We start from the raw sequence: 18,440 nt of genomic DNA, 5'->3' as shown, positions 1-18,440 counted from the left end.
ATGGGCATAATTTGTCATAAACACGAAATGCAACAAATAGTTATATATAAAAGAGAATATACCACACATCCGAGTCATAAATCGGACGAGGGCCGATGGGGACGAATATAAAAACCATGCCACTATGTATAACAAACAACGTATGGGTAAGAAAATTATACAAGTAACTATGTAAATCACACAAACATGATTTTTTTATATAAAAGGGATAAGAACAAGAGGCTCACCAAGGTGGTGCCGGCGACGGGATGGTGCAGGCGACGGGATGGTGCCGGCGACGGGGACGGGAAGGCACTAAGTAAACCACACCTACACATGCAAACTAATAAGTTAATTTGAGCTGAAATTGCATATAAATGAAATAAAATACCACATATAAATACTCCCAAACTAAAACCCACAAATCACTATACGTATAAAGCATTGCAAGAGCTAATCTAGCAATGAAAGATGAAAGTACAAAGTTGCTAACCTTTGTGAACACTTGGATGGATGAGGGGCCTTCAAATCTTGACAAATTTTGGCAAAAATGAAGGATGAGCTCGAGCAATGGGGAAGAACAGAGGAGAGGAACGGATCAAAGGGTAAAACAGAGAGAAATGGGCTCGGGTTCGACGAAGGGTTTATATAGAAGCATATTTAGTCCCGGTTGGTTATACGAACCAGGACTAAACACTACTAGGAAAAGGCCTACTAATGGCGCACCGGTTTTGCCTACTAATGGAGCACTACCAGTGCGCCATTAGTACCACGCCACTAGTATTTTTTACTAATGGCGCACCACTGGTGCGCCATTAGTATCTGGTATACTAATGGGTGCGCCATTAGTATGTAAGACCATGCGCCATTAGTATGCCTCCCGGGGGGCCATACATAACCATGTGCTTTGTCATACTAATGGCGCACTCTGAGGTGATGCGCCATTAGTATCCTTTGGCATACTAATGGCGCACCTAGAGGTGATGCGCCATTAGTATGAATATTTGGTTTTTTTACGTTTCTAATTTTTGCATAGGTTACAAAATATATTATTGGACAAAATATAGACAGCAGCACACAACAACAACAGATTCATTGAATACAATAGAAGATTAGTCTCCGAATACAATCCATCATATTAGTCTCCGAATTCAAAAGACCGAACAAAGATAAAACATTACAAGTCTCAAGACCGCGAGTATCGAGTTTGTCTTCACATTACAAGTCGATATCGATCATCTAAACTACCATCACATAGAAGAGAGGTGCGGTCATCACGATGAGCATCATCGTGATCAAACTAGTCTTCACCCAGTTCCTCCAACGCTCCCTCCTCTCTCCCGCTAGATAGCGGGCGTATCTAGATTCGGCCTCCGCCCTAGTGGTGTACCCTTTGCAACTGTTACCGCTGAAACGGTGAACCTGTCTCCGACACTCCTCCCAGTCGTCGTAGACTCCGAGAACCTTACCCTTGTACACGACATACGACGGCATCTCTATGCACAAGACAAACAACAGACAATACATAAGCAATATGTAAGTATGCAACAAAAGGATCGGAAGAGAAAAGCAAGACATTAATAGCACGATTCATGATCCTACTAATAAATAGCATCGATTACATCTAAGTTGAATGACTGTCCAAACCAAAGAGACATACGAATTCATTAAAGTTTAATTACAACATGAGACAATCAATGATTCCGAACTACACATCACTACTTTCGACTCGACTCATCGGATAGGAGCGTGGATGAAGCCGTCGTCTGTCATGATGGTCATGAAATCGCGGTCGTTGTCACCCTGCATTTGTAGCGTTCCATCTATCTCACTGTTGGACGGTTGATATCTGAGGAAGAACTGCCCCGAGGTATGAAGGACATCTTGATGGATGATGTCCGCAAACTCCGACTGGATGCGAAAGAATTCTTGTCTGAGGTCCGCGTCCTGGATTGCCGACAACCTCGCGGCCCAATCTTTGAGATTATCTGGTAGCAGAAGGTGATGATGGTCCCTTACGATCGCCCGCATGTGATGGAGGGCGTAGTAGGCATCCTTCTAACCGCCAGGCGGCTGCTTGACGCAGCAGAACTTCGTATTCCGTGAGAAGGTGTGCTTGCCGTACTTACGAACTGCCTTGGTGAAGGTGCCTCCAGATTTGGCATAGCCAGGGAGAAGATCATCAAGAACTTTCTTGACATTTGTGTAGTCTATCTTGGAGTTACGGTTCGGGTTGAAATATGTGGCCATGGAATATTTCGGGCTTAAGAGGATGAGTGTGCAATCTGTGTCACTGCACAGAACACGGAATGTTAGAAAAAAAAGAACGATCGAAATCTAAAAAATCATATGTTACGGGGTGGTTAAGGGATGACTTACTCGGGAAAGTAAGCCACAAGGAAGTTATCCTTATCTGGGTTTGCCAGAATGACGCCTTCGAGGTGTGAACTCGCAACTCGGCGGTCCCCAGCGCTGCTCAAGTGCTTGGCACGCATGTGGAAGGGGTCGACTATCACGATGTCCGGGGTCTTGTCTCTAATGATCCGCATCTCCATACTCAGCGAAAACAGCCGAACGAAGGTCTAGTGCAGCGGATGAAGGTTAAACATAGCAAAGATGTCATCAAACCGCAGGACGATCATACCCCCGATGTCGCCATCCACAAAGCCCTTGCCCTCTGGCACCTTGGCCATGAAAACCGGGTATGCCACATCATTCTCTCTGAGACGCCGCTTCTCCAAAGAAAGAACACTGCCGTGCAGACTCCGCATAGCACCGGTTGCAGCATTGAGCATATTTGGCGGTAGCATCGCCCTACCCGCCACATGCACCCTCCTCGAAATATCCTTAGGTGAAGGTGGCCCGTCCTGAGCACGGATCGAACTTGGTGCCGGCTGGCTCGCACCGGCGCCCTTGTTAGTCTTTCATTTCTGTCCCTTCTTCTTGATCTCCTATAATGGGACCGAGTTCTGCTCACAGACCGCCTTCTTGAGCATGTTGGGGATGATAATATTTCACACCTCATCTATCTGAGGCTCGGTGAAGGCGGGAGCTGGAGGCGTCTCCTGAGAACTGAACGCCAGACGACGCCTGTTGCAATTGGATTTCTCCGCCGTACCAGCTAGATCGCGGTCGTCTTGGTTGGGTTCTTGAGAAAGAGGCCCGCAGAACTCGTCAGGGTACCCATGTTCGGCAAAGTACTTATCGACTTTGGTAAATGTACCGTCGTCGTCCGGATCCTGTGCCATAGGGATCTCCGGATCCTGTGCCGTAGGGATGTCCGGCAGGTCCGGTAGCGTTGCGGCATTCTTGCCATGGCTTGGCGCCGGCACGACTAGCGGTCTTGTCTTTGGGGTGGTCTCCCCCGCCCCCAAACGAATCTGGCTCTTCGGCCAAAGCAGGGGCCAGTTCACGCAGGCGCTGAGGGTCATCTCATCTTCTTCGTCGGCCCCAGCGGGTCAAATTGGAGGTAACATCTCGTCGCAGCCTGGCACCACCCGAACCAGTTCAACCCTATACACTGTGGGTGGCATCGAATTACCGTGGAACATGGGGTTGCCCGGTTGAACGATTCTGCCCTTGGCGACATCAACCAAGTCGCCACCCACGAAGTGTAGAAGAGTGCAACGAACGTCAGTGGCGCCCTACGAAAACATGTAGGGCGTCAGGGATGCCCAGTCAAAGGCAAGGAGATGAAGTCATCGGCCGAGAGGCTTAGTTACCGTGATGCCGTCGAGCTCGGCTAATGTTGAGGCACCGCCAACGGCGGGCGTGCAACTGACGGAGGGGGTGCTTGCGGGCGAGGTGTCGGTCGGCGTACACCCGGGTGCATTAAGCTCCAATGCCTGTGCCGGCGCCAGAGACACGAATACCGCCTCCGCCGGAGACACCAATGGCGCCGCCGGAAACACCAATGGCGCCGCCTGCGTGCTGTGCAAGTTGCTGGCCGTGAAGCTGGGAACCGAGGGAGGCCCCTGTTGGCTGCCCGCAATCCACAGCGTCAACCCATGAATCAACATAGGCACCATGGCATTGAGCTTCGTTCCCAGTTGTTGTTCCACTTGCTCTTGGACAAGCTCCAGAATCCGCGCCACTTGTGCCTTGAGTGCTTCAACCTCGCGCGTCTGGCTTTCTGAGCTGGTCTTTTTCTCCTTCCGCCCACTAGCGGTATAGTATGACGACCATTTTTGTGGACAAGCCTTTGTCGGCCACACGACCAGCTGACGTCGGCTTACTGAGCTTATCCTTGTTTTTCATTACGTTCAACGCCCTATTTAAAGGGGTGTCGAAAGGGGAGCTCTGAGACGACCCCGCGCTACTGCTTTCAGTTTCCTGCGGAAGGAACTGAACCATTTAGAAATATTGAGGATTAATTAGAGTGCAACCATATGGAGCTAATTACGCGGGGGTGTATTCCTTACCAGAACAAGCTCAAGCGCCCTGGTCTTCAGATCCGTGGTAAGCTCCTTTGTTATCGGGTCCTCCTTGTACCGAGCGCTGACAAAGTTCCTGGTCTTCTTGTCACCGCTGTATTTCTCGAAGCGGGGCGGTAGGCCTTGCTCGGCATGCTCCACGTCCTCCTTGTCCCATATAGGCTCCGCCACTCTGTAACTGCCGGGACCGAGTTTGTGTTCCCCTAAGTTCAACTCCAGCATTTCTTTCCCCCACTGACTTGATTCGGAGGTTGCGCTACTCTCGCACTTGATCTTGAACTCCTTGTAGTCATCTTCGCTGATCGAAGAATATTTCGCCTTGATCTTCTCATAACTATCACCTTTATCAATCATTCTCTTCACCGCGCTTCTCCAAGTAGACAGGGCCGTGCTCATCCTCGTGAGGGCGACACTGTTCACTTTATTCCCTGAGAAGCATGTGTTTTCAAAATGGGCGGGGAACTTGTATCGTTTGTGCAGCTTCGTGAAGAGGAGGTTGCGCAAATTCCCTCAGTCCTTATGCCTAAGGTTCTCGGTGTTGATCGAGACGGTGCTCCGGAGAATGCACCCGAGCTAAAGCGAGTACCCCTTGACTATATGTTTGGGCTCTGTTGGATGCCCGTCGGAGTCCACTTGAGTAAATTCCTCCTTGAGGGTGCTAAGCGCATTCGGGCGTCGGTCCTTCCTTTGCTTCTTCGGTTGGCTGCCATCTGTGTGTGCGCCGCCATCATCAGTGGTGGAATCCTCGGCGGCACCATCAGTGGTGTCATCCCCGACACCACTAGGGGTTGTGTAGTCAGGATCGTTGTCTTCCGTGGCGTCCTCATAGCGGTGAGGTTGTTCCTCCATCTCCTGGGACGGCTCCCAGAATTGCTTGCCGCCCGAACCGCCGGCCTCATCGTTGTTGGCCATGTTTCGCTCTAAATAGGAAAACAGTTTGGTCAAAAAGTTGGTTATTGTCAAGGAACAAGATCATGGTCTCATCATTTATGGTTTGTCGACACCGAGGCATCCTAAAAGCTAAGTTTTTATCATTTAGGGTTTTTCGACGCTGAGGCACCCTAAAAGCCTAAGCGTACATCATTTAGATTCTCATCGACACCGAGGCACCCTAAAAGCCAAGGTTTCATCATTTAGGGTTTGTCGACGCCGAGGCACCCTAAATGCTAAGTTAAGTTTTCATCATTTAGGGTTTATCGATGCCGAGGCACCCTAGGTTGGGCCTAATCACTTGGCACTAATCACTTGGCTCTATTGCCACATATGTTGGGTTTATCATCTAGGGTTTATCGATGCTGAGGAGAACTCTAAGTTGGGCCTAATCACTTGGCTCTATTGCCACCTATGGTTTAATGCAGCAAGAATAAAGGGGCAGTTGATCCTACTTAATTAAGTACTAAGATACCCCGCCCATGCATTAGTAGCAAGTACCCCATATGTCCGAATTTTAGCAAAGTCATGCTAAAATTCACGGAAAATTTCAGCATGACCTTTGCTGAAAATAGGACATATGGAGTACACGAATTTGCCGGAACGGAAGTTAATCGACATGCCGGCAAACTCAAGGGCCTCTCGGGGTACCTGCGAAATCATCACGACACGAAGGGCCTCTCAAGGGCCGCAAGCAGCAGCGGCGTCTCCCAGGACCCCATTTTTTTTGCTAAATTTCTTTGAGCAACAACCAGAGCAGAAAATTCAGCATATATTCTATACAACAGCACTGTAAAGATGAAGAACAGTTCTACAGCAGCCCATTTATATACAATAGCATCTTTGGTCATACCAATTTCTGAAACAATTCAAATCTGAACTGTATCTTGCATAGGCACCACTACTGCAAGTGCCATACTACTGCAAGTGCTATACTACTGTAGGAAAGGAGGATCATCATACACATATATAGGAAAGGAGGCCCATTCCTATTTTAGGACGCAAACATATGTACACATAAGATAAAAATGTAGTGCTGAAAGTTTAATGCTTACAAAAGACTTGCTGAAATAGTGAAAAATATGGAGTCACCAAGCTGGCTAAGAAACTCCCAAAGTCCACTAGCAAATCTAAGATATAATCCTGTTACACACATCATAACAATTTAAGATAATTAGGATAAGGATAGTAGGAAATGAAAAAGAAAGAGCTGAAAAAACAATCACAACAGAAAAATAATAAAAACCTAGTCCTAGAAGAAAATAAATCCTAAAAGAAAAGAAATCCTAAAATCTGGAGCAAGTCCTAGCAGTAGTAGTCCAACTAGATGGCCACCACTACTACTCCTATCACTAGAGTAATTTAGGTACACCCAACAGACCTTAAACTACTACTTCATCAATGATGACTCACATGGTACAAAAGAAGTTGAGTGGACCAAGTTACAAATCCAACAAGATTCTAGGATGTGAACCAAATGATTTGCCAATAAAAGTTAACAATGATATTGCAGGAATAGACCTTCCTAAAATAGGAATGATAATCTACAATCAATAACCATTGAATAAAACAGATTTACGAACAAAATCTAAAAGGACACCTGCCTATCAGATTCAAACAGTTTATCATTTTCTAAAGCCGTAAGCACAACAATCATGATCAGAACTAACACTACTTCAGACAAATAACCAATTAAGCACTAAAAAAGCAAATAAACACTAATCAACAGGCACTCTCCTGCTACAGCTAACCAAAATCTGCTAGCTGATTCTTAAATCAGACGGTTTGAGCACTACAATTCTCACAAGATCTGCAATAGGTCAGGTAAAGACAGTTTGAGCACTACAATTCTCACAAGATCTGCAATAGGTCAGGTAAAGACAGTGATGACCAAGTTGTAACTACTTGAACAATCAGTGGACAAGATATTCACAACTTAAAGGTTGTGCACCTCAAATATATAAATCACATGGTATACAAATAATTACTTGGAGAAAGATGTTCACTGTAGTTTACTGAACATGTTAGGCATTTGTCATGTCATAATCTTTGCCATTTTACAATTAAATTTCTAAGATGGAGCTATTGATAAATTGAACTGTTAAGCAAACCTACCCCTATCTAAATTGAAAATACACATCTTCAATACTCTAATTATACAAACTGGAAATTATGACAGTACATGCAGATCTCAGTTTCAAACTGGAATAATTTACAAGCAGGTCTAGAAAAGTGCACTTGTTTGTGTGGACTAATTTTGAAGCAGCTTGTAGAGTACTGTCAAAATTCAGAATGGTGACTGAATTTAACTGACAAACACATATGACTGTGCCATTCTAAGATTAAAAGGAAGACACGAAGAACTTAATTAGATAAAGCAGTGTCAGCTTTCCTAAGACAAGTATCAGCAAAGCATACACAAAAAGTATCCAAAGCAATAAGCACCAAAACGTTACTACACACAAAATATCCAGTCTACTCACTGAAACCTTTGAATCTCAAACTGTCCCAACTTGACAAGTCAAGGGAAACTCAGCATTCACAAATTAGTTCAATTAAAGGCATTAATGCCAGTGAAACTATGTACTGGTTCAAGGACCAAAGAACACACATGGTGTGGTTCCATTGGTCGTAATGAACACCACCTACAATGTCAGAGCCTAATCTCCCCAACCACATTGGTTGCAAAGGGCCAAGGCACCACCAAGAACCACCCAGAACGCTAAACGAGCTTAGATTACCCACCTATTCATTCCAAATCACCAAATTCCAAGACCCAGGATCGGGAACTAAATTACCTCACTGAAATCACTTCGAGACCACCCAAGAAGAAACGGAGAACTAATAAGAACCTAACGCGCATTCCCCAACTAATAAAACCGATCAAGAAGCAGCAGCAGCGGCATGACGGGGCGGCGGCGGCGAGCTCCTGCTCCTAACCCTAGGCCACCGCCCCATGGGGGCATGGGGATGAGCGGGGGAGAGAGGGAGGGAGGGACATAGACTAACCGCGCGGGGAGGCTCGCGCCGCCGTCGAGGATTGCGTCCGACTAGGCTAGCCGCCGTCCGTCCGTCCGTCAAGGAGCCCGTCCATCGAGGAGCGTGGGGAGGCTCGCGCCACCGTCCGTCCGAGGAGGTCGCGGGATCGAGGGGGAGGAAGGGGAGATGGAGGCGGCGGGGGCGCATGGGCGGCTGCGGCGCAGTGGGTCGGGGCAGCGGCGGCGGCGGCGGCGCAGTGGAGGGAGGGACGAGGGAAGGAGCGGCGCGGTGGATCGAGGGAGAGGGAACTTGCGAGGGGGAGAGGGAAGGGGGATCGGGCGAAGGGGTATCCAACTAGACACTATAGCAATGGCGCACCACACACTAGTGCGCCATTATTAGTTTTTTTTTTATAGCAATGGCGCACCCACCTCTGGTGCGCCATTAGTAACTTTTTTTTCTGACAGCAATGGCGCACCCAAGGTGGGTGCGCCATTAGTAACTTTTTTTCATTATTTCTTGTTGCATCTAATAATTTGTTTTTTTATCAAATTTGTTATTTTTATGAGGACTAGAATAGAAGATATCATCAAATATCATCAATTTTTTTTTGAAAATATCATCAATTTTTGTTAATTGAAAATATCATCAAATTTGTTATTCGAAAATATCATCAAAAAGTGGGGGAGGGTGCAGGGTGTCGGCGGTGGCGGTGGAGCGGGGGAGGGTGCGGGGGGTGCTCGACGGCAAGGGGGATCTAGCGAGGGGGGTCGGATAGCTATCGAGAGGGAGGGGGGTCGAGATCGAGTGCCCTCATGAATATTCAATATTTTTTCATATTGAATATGAAAAAATATCATCAAATTTGAAAAAATATTCATGAATTCAAAAAGTGCCCATGAAATTTAAACATATTCATGATATCAAAAAGTGCCCGAGAAATGAAGACTACGATTTAAATACAATCGATCTTAGCTAGCTATCTGTTCACAATCTTCTTGCCCTTCTTTTTCGCAAATGGAGTTCTTCTGTGGAACGGACGTCCTTTAGGTAGGGTGGTCCTGCTTGTTCTTGTGGTGTGTGCTGCTACTTCATCGTCCTTGTCATGTTCGATCTTCGGGTCGCCGTACTTGTCGAAGTCTTGCTCATTGGCTACTCCATCCATTCCGATGATCTTCCTTTTGCCTCTCCTCATGACAACACGACTGGGCTTTGGCGGGTCGATAATGAAGAAGCATTGGTCCACTTGGGAAGCCAGTACCCATGGCTCATTTTTCGCGGTGACGTTTGCGCCCGCGGTCTTGGATTTGGCTTCGGGTATAACCATGGTGGTGAAATACCGATCTTATTTTAGGATGCTCTTGGCCCATCTGACATGGAACATCGGGACCTTCTCTCCAGCGTAGCTCAGCTCCCAGATCTCCTCGATCCTTCTGTAGTATCTGTCCTTGTCGTTGCCGGTGTAGGATTCCATCGTTACCCCGGAGTTCTGATAACCATCGCTCTTCATGTCCTTGTTCTCGGTGTAGAATGTGTAGCCGTTGATATCGTACGCCTCATAGGTCATCAGGTTGTGCTCGGTGCCCTATGACAAGGCGAATATGAGTTGTTCTTCCGCGGAAGAATCCTCATGTAAAGGGTACGACAGAAGCTTCTGCTTGAACCAACGCATGAAACATGAGTTGTGCTCTTTGATTATATCTCCGTCCATCCTTTGTTGGCTTCGATCATTGTACGTCTTCTCAATAAAGGTTTTGTTCTCTACCACCCAAGGATCGACCACGTCTATGTGTTGTAGCGCGACTAGGTTTGCTCTTTCAAAGTCGGTGAGTCGACCCTCGAAGTCGACATGCATTTCGCGGGGACCCTCACGGTGACCCCATCCAGCGAGCCTGCCGAGGTGCCTGTTGACGGGCAGACCAACGGGGTTCTCGATGCCTAGATAATCCGTGCAGTAGGAGATGCACTCTTCGGTCAGAAAGCCCCTGGCTATACTTCCCTCTGGACGTGACATGTTGCGAACGTATCCTTTGATGACACCATTCATCCTTTCGAACGGCATCATGCTGTGCAGGAATGTCGGCCCGAGTTGGATGATATCCTCCACGATATGGACTAGCAGATGCACCATAACATCGAAGAATGCGGGCGGGAAGTACATCTCAAGCTCGCATAGTATCACCACGATCTCTTCCTGTAGCCTTGTGAGTTGCCTCACACCAATCGACTTCCGAGAGATGACGTCGAAAAAGTTGCATTGGCCAAATAGCGTTTCACGGACGTGCGCGTCCATGATCCCACGGGTTGCAACTGGAAGTATCTGCGTCATCAGCACATGACAGTCGTGAGACTTCATCCCGCTGAACTTCTGCTTCGCTGGGTCTAGGTATCTGCTTATCTTCCCCGCGTAACCGTAAGGAAGTTTTACTCCTAGGAGGCAGGTGACAAACTGCTCGATCTCCTCCTAACTTAGAGTGAAGCACGCGGGAGGGTAGTCATTTCCGGTCTTCTTGGCCTTTTTGCCTTTGCGACGACTTATTGTGTCCTGCTTCGCCTCATCATCATCATCATCATTATCATTAGCGTGAAGCTCCTGCCTGATGCCCATTGACTTCAAGTCTGCCCTTGCTTTCGGCCCATCTTTGGTCCTCTCTGGCATGTTGATTAGGGTACCAAGCAGACTCTCGCACACATTCTTCGTGATATGCATGACATCAAGGCTGCGAGGCACATGGTGGAACTTCCAGTACGGCAAGTCTAGAAAACAGACCTCGTTTCCATACCTTCAGCAGCAGCTCTGGCGCCTTTCGCTTCTTTCCCAGCTCTGGCGCCTTTTGCTTCTTTCCCGGTAGTGAGCAGTCTTTCCAATTTTTCAACAGCTCGTCTATTTCCTCGCCGCTCCTCGTACACGGGCATTTTCGGGGTTCGGCTTCACCATCGAACAGATCCTTGCGTTTCGTCCACGGGTCATCATCACGAAGCCACCTTCGATGTCCCGTGAACATGGTTTTCGAAGACCCGGGATCTCTATCTAGCTGGCGATACATTGTGTCATCCATGCACCTTATGCATCCAGAAAATCTGTGGACTACCTGCCCCGTGAGATATCCGTAACGAGATAGTCGTGCACCGTCGTGAGCAGTGCGGCTCTCATAGGGAAATATTCTTTCTCTGCGGCGTCCCACGTATTGGCTGGCGTTTTCCACAGCGTGTCTAGCTCCTCCTTCAGCAGCCCCAGATACAGATTGATGTCGTTCCCTGGTTGTTTCGGCCCTTCAATTAGCATACTCATGTGAATGTACTTCCTCTTCATGCACAACCAGGGGGGAGGTTGTACATCCACACAAACAGAGGCCAGGTGCTATGTGTGCTTCTCTGGCTGCCAAACGGATTGAATTCATCGGTGCTCGCGCCCAGCACGATGTTCCTTGGATCCTTCCCAAATTTTGGGTATTCGAAGTTCAACGCTTGCCACTAGCTTGCATCCTTAGGGTGACTCAGCATCTTGTCTTTTTTATTTATCTCCGGATCACTTCCGTCATCTTCCCGCTTCTTCTCCTCCCTATCCGCGTGCCAATGCAGGAGCTTTGCTACATTAGGGTCCGCGAAATACCGCTACAGACGAGGAGTGATCGGAAAGTACCACACCGATTTTCGAGGAGCTTTCTTCCTCTTCTTGTATCGAGTGACGCCGCACACCGGACATATGCTAGACTCCGCGTGCTCGTCCTGATAAATGATGCAATTGTTCATGCACACATGGTATTTCACGTGCGGTAAATCCAGAGGACGCACGATTTTCTTCCCCTCCTCGAAACTGGTCGGGCACTTGTTCCCCTTGGGAAGATGTTCATGCCAGAATGACATGTTCTCGTCGAAGCATGCGTCGGTCATTTTGTGTTTTACCTTCATCTCCAGAGCCATGAGCGTTACTTTCAGGCGGGTATCCTCGGGCCTGCATCCTTCATACAATGGAGTAACCACGTCTATCTCCAGTTGATCCAGCTTGGCTTTCTCTCGGGCGGCAGCTCTTGCATTATCCGTCTTCTTGAGAAGCAACTCTTAAATATGAGGGTCCTGCACCCAGCCTCCATCGTCGTCTGCTCTGGCATCTTCATCTTCATGATCATGCCCTTCGTCTTGATCTTCCTCATCATCATGTACGACATCTTCTACATGATGACTGTGTACGTCATCACCGTCGTGATCATGTCCTTGAGATTCTTCGTCTTCTCGCCCGCCCTCGCCGCGGTGGTTGTCTTGTTGCCCTTCCTCATTTCTTGCCCGGCCCCCATGGACAACTTCATAGTCATCTTCATCACCTTGCCACCGATAGCCATCCATGAAACCACGCAAGAGCAGGTGGTCCCGCACCTGCCCGTAATCCAGGTCCGCAATAAGGCTCTTCAGCTTGCATCTTCGACACGGACATCTTATCTTCATCTCGTTCTTTTGAAGCATCTCGGCCTTCGCGGAGCTCAAAAACCTATTCACAATGCCTTCGGTCATCGTATGGACCATGGTCGCCTGCGGGGTAGAGCAAAACTATATTTTAGAACCAAGAAAAAATTTGGCATGACCTTCCCTAAAAATAGGACCAAAAAGAATGCATAGTGCCAAAATTCTCGCCGAAACGGAAATGAATCAACATTCCGGCAAAATATTGGCAACTATCGCATTTCAAATACCGGTACCTACAAACACAAACATATATGCGACACCACAAACATATGCAACATCACAAACATACATAGATCTAGCTAGGCCACAAAAAGTGCATGTGCACGTTGTTGGAGCGAGCTAGGGAGAAAAAAAGTAGATCTACAACATGAAGATAGCTTTCCCCTTACTTACCTATCAAAAAAGGTAATTTCACCACTTAATTTTGATGAATCTATGGTGCAAATGAGGTGAGGAGGAGGAGGCAGCCGAAAGTTTGGAGAAGGAGGTGGAGGGAATGAAGTGGGGAAAGTGAGTGGGTAGGTGTGGCTGTCCAAAATATCTTGTTGGGGTCCCAGGTTACTAATGGCGCACCACCAGCAAATGCGCCATTAGTATGCCTGCTTACTAATGGCGCACCTGCAGGTGGTGCGCCATTAGTAGTTTTGCAAAAAAAGTAAAAAAAATACTAATGGCGCACTCTTTGTCTGGTGCGCCATTACTAGTTAGAACTAGTAATGGCGCACCTCGCTTGGTTGCACCATTAGTATGTATGGAAAAATGGGGAATTTTTTTTATTACTAGTGGCGCACCGTTTTTCTGGTGCGCCATTAGTGTCTTCCACACTGATGGTGCATCTCCAGAGGGTGCGCCAGTAGTATATAGTAGTGGCGCACCACCTGACAGGTGCGGCATTAGTGCTCATTCCATCTATAGCCCTTTTTGTAGTAGTGAAAGGTGAAAATCTAGTCCCGGTTTGTGACACGGACCGGGACTAAATGTGCCCGTGGGCCCCCGGCCTGACACAAGCCTTCTACCACCCCTTTAGTCCTAGTTCGTGTCACAAACTGGTACTAGAGGTTCAACACGAACCAAGACTAATGATGCCCGCCCCCCTAGCCATTGGAACCGGCATTAATGGTCACATTAGTACCTGTCCGTTTCCAAACCAGGACTAATGGGGCTCACATAATGTCCTTTTTCTACTAGTGTGGAGGTGCAGCAAGGTTGATTTAGAAGCCCTCCATGATCGATTCCCCCTCCATAAGAGTACCGGAAAAGGCCTCTAGATGGGATCGTGGAAGAATAAAAGCTTATAGCGGCGGAAGAAGTGGTTCGTGTGGCCCTTTGTTGGTTTGGAAATATTTAGGGATTTATGGAGTTGGAATTAGGTCAAACGGGGTTGCGCGAGACCAACGAGCTTAGGGGGTGCCCCTGGGGGCACCAGGTGAGCTCGTTGCTCTCCTTTAGATCTTCTCGCCTCCTCCCGAACGTTCTAATGTCCCTTTTCGTCCAAAAAATCACCGTGAATTTTCATCGTGTTTGGACTTCGTGTGATATTGATTTCTGAAAAGCCAAAACAAGCAAAAGACAGGAGCTGACACTGGGCATTGAGTTAAAAGGTTAGTCCCAAAAAATGATATAAAACACATATAAAGTATTCATGATTGGTAATATAATAGCATGAAACAGTTAAAAATTATAGATATGTTGGAGACGTATCACATGACTCGCAGGTCAAGATAAAATATTACAACTTATTGCATTACAAACATATTGAATTCACGAAGGCTTATGCCACATCACATGCAAACCTCCTGCAAAAATGAGTTAGACGCCTCTAATTACTTTGCTAATTACCATGGCTACTATGGTTAAGTGGGCAAAATATTACTTGTGCTACACAACCACAAGAATGACACTTCACGTTGTTTTAACGTGGGTGTGTATGAAACATGAGACTTAATTAAAAATCTCGAGCCCCATACTAAACTTCGTCATTACTAGTGACCCCCGTGTAGGTCATAATCTACCTAACCCTTCATCTTTCACAATGTTTTTCTTCCTCAAGTATGGCTGAACGGAAAGTATCTCAAGCTTAGCTATGGATGCCAGATATTAGCAAGCCAGACCATTGTAACAAAATTCATCCATATTGTCTAGGTTAAAACCGCGCAAAATTAGAGGGGTTGCAGCATGAATTTCCAATAATTAGAACTCTCTAATCACTGTGCAAATACATGCAATGCCACATATCACCATATGCTCTAATCGTACCTGCATTGACTCATAGATTTGCGTGTGGTGCCACGGTACCAGATCGTGCTACGCAACAAAAAGTTATGCTACATGATTACACCCGGGAACACTATTAAGATGGCGTCGCGGCAATGGTGGTGTCAGAGGTAACGATGCAAGTGTGTATTGCGAACTATGGCGGATTTTAGTCGAACAAGTGTTTCGTAAGTTTTTGAAGTGACCTTGTTCATTCTGCCCTTTGGTATAAATTATGGTTATCTTTAGTTCTTTTTTTGATTGGATTAACTTTATCTATGCTCGTAGTTCAATTATAATGTACTGCAGTTGAATTATTTATGTTTGTTTTGAAATGTCTGGAATTTGTTTCAATTATTTGAGTAAACTTTTTTATAAACTGGCAAAGTAAAGAATTAGGGGGGTTAAGTTTTAGGGGGGGTATGCTAGATGAAAAAAAGGTTTAATAGTTAAAAAATATTATTTTTCCAGAATGGGGAATAAGACGGTGATTAAACTTTAGGGGTCCGTCAAAGATTCCCTTACAGAATTGAAGGATAGGCGAAGTGCTAGAAATGCTTTATGCATTACAGATTTGTGAGGATATCGATGTAATTATGATTTGAACATGTTTTTCTTCTGAAAGTGATCAATTCCTTCTTTTTGTGAATAGTGATTAATACATTCTAAACAAAGAAGCATGGTACTATTTCTAACATTAAATAATAGATCTGAAGTTTAAGAGGATATGCTACCAGCCTCAAACTAACTATTTCTCACCTATAATATATATTTTTATTGTGTATAATCACTAGTGACTAACACATACGCTACTTGAACTTTGAGTGTTTAAATTGTTGAGAATATGCTACCAAAATACACTATTGTTTCTTAATTAACATAGAACATTTTCATCTAGTAAATGTGAAGAAGTTGTTTGGGAGGTAGCTATGAGACAAAAAATAGCGTAATTATTTCTCACCAAAAATAGAACATAATATTGTATGTGAGTAATCACTTGTGATTAAACATAGACTACTTTTAGCATATTAAAATTCAAGAGAGTATGCTATCGACTTATACGTAATTACTTTTTACTAAATATAGAGCATTTTATATTTGGTAATGAGGAATAACTTAACAAAGAAGCAAACGGATTTGTGAATTACTTCTTACTAAGTATAGATCATTTGTTGGCATATATATATGTGAACTACCTAGCAAGCCAAATTAGTCAAGCTAACAAAAAGCCATCACCAAATAGAGAGAGTGATATAGATATATATATACGCGTGGTGTATGTTGAAGTTTATGATGGCGGGCAGCAGGGTAGTAGTCTTTGCGATGATTATCCTTGGATGTATCACCGTTCTTACCCAATGTAAGTGCACTGTGAACAATTTAAGCAAATCTAATCATAAATTTTGGTTGTTTCAAATTAATTTTATGTCAGAAAACAAGATAAGAAGTTAACCTAAGCCCCTGAATTTATGTATGCAGCTCAAGGTACCAACCAGCTAGATGGAAACAAGTGGCAAACATGCACATGCCTTCTATATGATCCACTCAACTGCAAAAATAATTTGTGTTATTGTTGTTCTGCCTTTGATCAAGGACCTTGCTTTGAAACATATTTAAAATGCAAAGCAGGTTGTGGTTGCCCTATTCCCCCAAATCCAACCGCTGATCATGTTGTTCAATTGCCATGAGTTAGTGTTGTATACTAACTTCGATGCAGCATAAAGTTACCAAGAGATTTGAATAAATCGTTTTGATATGACAATCTTGTGGAGTCTTTTATTATTGTGTCTTATTTTAAGTTGTAATTAGTTTTTTCATATCATACCTGTGACATGCATATTTGTATTAAAATTGAAAGAGAACATACAATTGTACGTACACACGCAATAATATATGCGAAAAATACTGTGGCACAGCTCTCAAAGCAAAAAATATATAATAAAATCTCGCAAAGGAAAGAAAAAATAATAGGGGCTTGGAGTTTATTTGTGAGGGTGACAAAAATGCAAGTCAACCCCTCACATGGATATAATGTTAGGAGATTTGAAGAAGCCCGATGTTTTTGGGGAGACCATCAACAACATTTCATATTTGAGGCAATAAATCATGCCACAATCATGATTTTCGAGGACATTAGCACCTTGATTGCAAAATTTCGGTCCAGAACATAAGAGAATATATTACAGCATATATTTGTTGATAATACAAGTGTCATAGGGAAACCAGATATAACCACGCAACACAAAATCTACAAGAACAAATGAATCACGGAGGAGAACAAAACATTGGATTAGTAGACCAATAGACCTCTAGCCTGTCATGTAGCATTGCAACCTGAGATCGCAACCAAGGCACAAAGGATTGCCAATCGTACCAGGACTTTGATATGAGTTAGCATCCTTGTAGGCAGATGTGTTGAAGTTGTAATAGCATTGTTCTTTGTTTGCGGCAAGGGCAGCTCTGACACATTGGAATCCATTAGATGTAGCATCGGGGATGGCGCCGGTGCTTGGCCCGACTTATTGATAACCTTTGGCAGAGCATCAGACCATGGAGGGGCCATGAAGCTTGAGGTGTCATTGAAAGCTGAATAAAACTATTGCTTATTGATTGTTTGGTGCAGCATCCAAGAGTATATAAGAGGGTATAAACCGACTTGGGGTAGGGGTACAGAACTGATTTGGACTAGAAGTCGTATACCATAATGACTACTCTAACATCCTGTAACGCCCCGGTTTCGATGTGCCAGGTGTCTGCCAGTTAATTTCCATGTCATTTGCTTATGTGTTGCATTTCATCATGTCATCATATGCATTGCATTGCATACGTGTTCGTCTCGTGCATCCGAGCTTTTTCCCCGTTGTTCGTTTCGCAATCCGGCACTCCTATGCCCTCCGGCGTCCCCCCTTTTGTCTCTCGTTGTGAGCGGGTGTTAATAGTTCTCAGAATGGACCGAGTTTTGCCAAGCGGCCTTGGTATAGCACCGGTAGGCTGTCTGTCAAGTTTCGTGCCATTTGGAGTCCGTTTGATACTCCAACGGTTAACCGCGTAGCCCGCAAAGCCCCTTTTATCTTGCAGCTCAACACCCCTCCAAACTGGCCCAAAACCCATCCTAACCCCCTCCATGCTCTCGGTCGTTTGATCACGATCGTGTGGGCGAAAACCGCTCCTCATTTGGACTCTCCTAGCTCCAAGGAACTATAAATATGCCCTCCCCCAAAAATCCCGCAGTCCAACCCTAGCCCCCTTCTTCATCCGCGCCCCAGACACGTCCGCCCCCGGCCGGACACGTCCGCCGCCGCCGCGCCCAGCCAATCAGAGGGCGCTGCGTGTCCTCCATCGCCATCCTCGCGCTGCCGGCCCGTGGAGCCCATCCGGGGCCCGCGCGGGCCCAGATCTGCCGCC

Source organism: Triticum dicoccoides, chromosome 2B, assembly GCF_002162155.2.
Source record: "Triticum dicoccoides isolate Atlit2015 ecotype Zavitan chromosome 2B, WEW_v2.0, whole genome shotgun sequence".
In the NCBI taxonomy this organism is placed as follows: Eukaryota; Viridiplantae; Streptophyta; class Magnoliopsida; order Poales; family Poaceae; genus Triticum; species Triticum dicoccoides.
Note: the sequence above shows the minus strand (reverse complement) of the source record.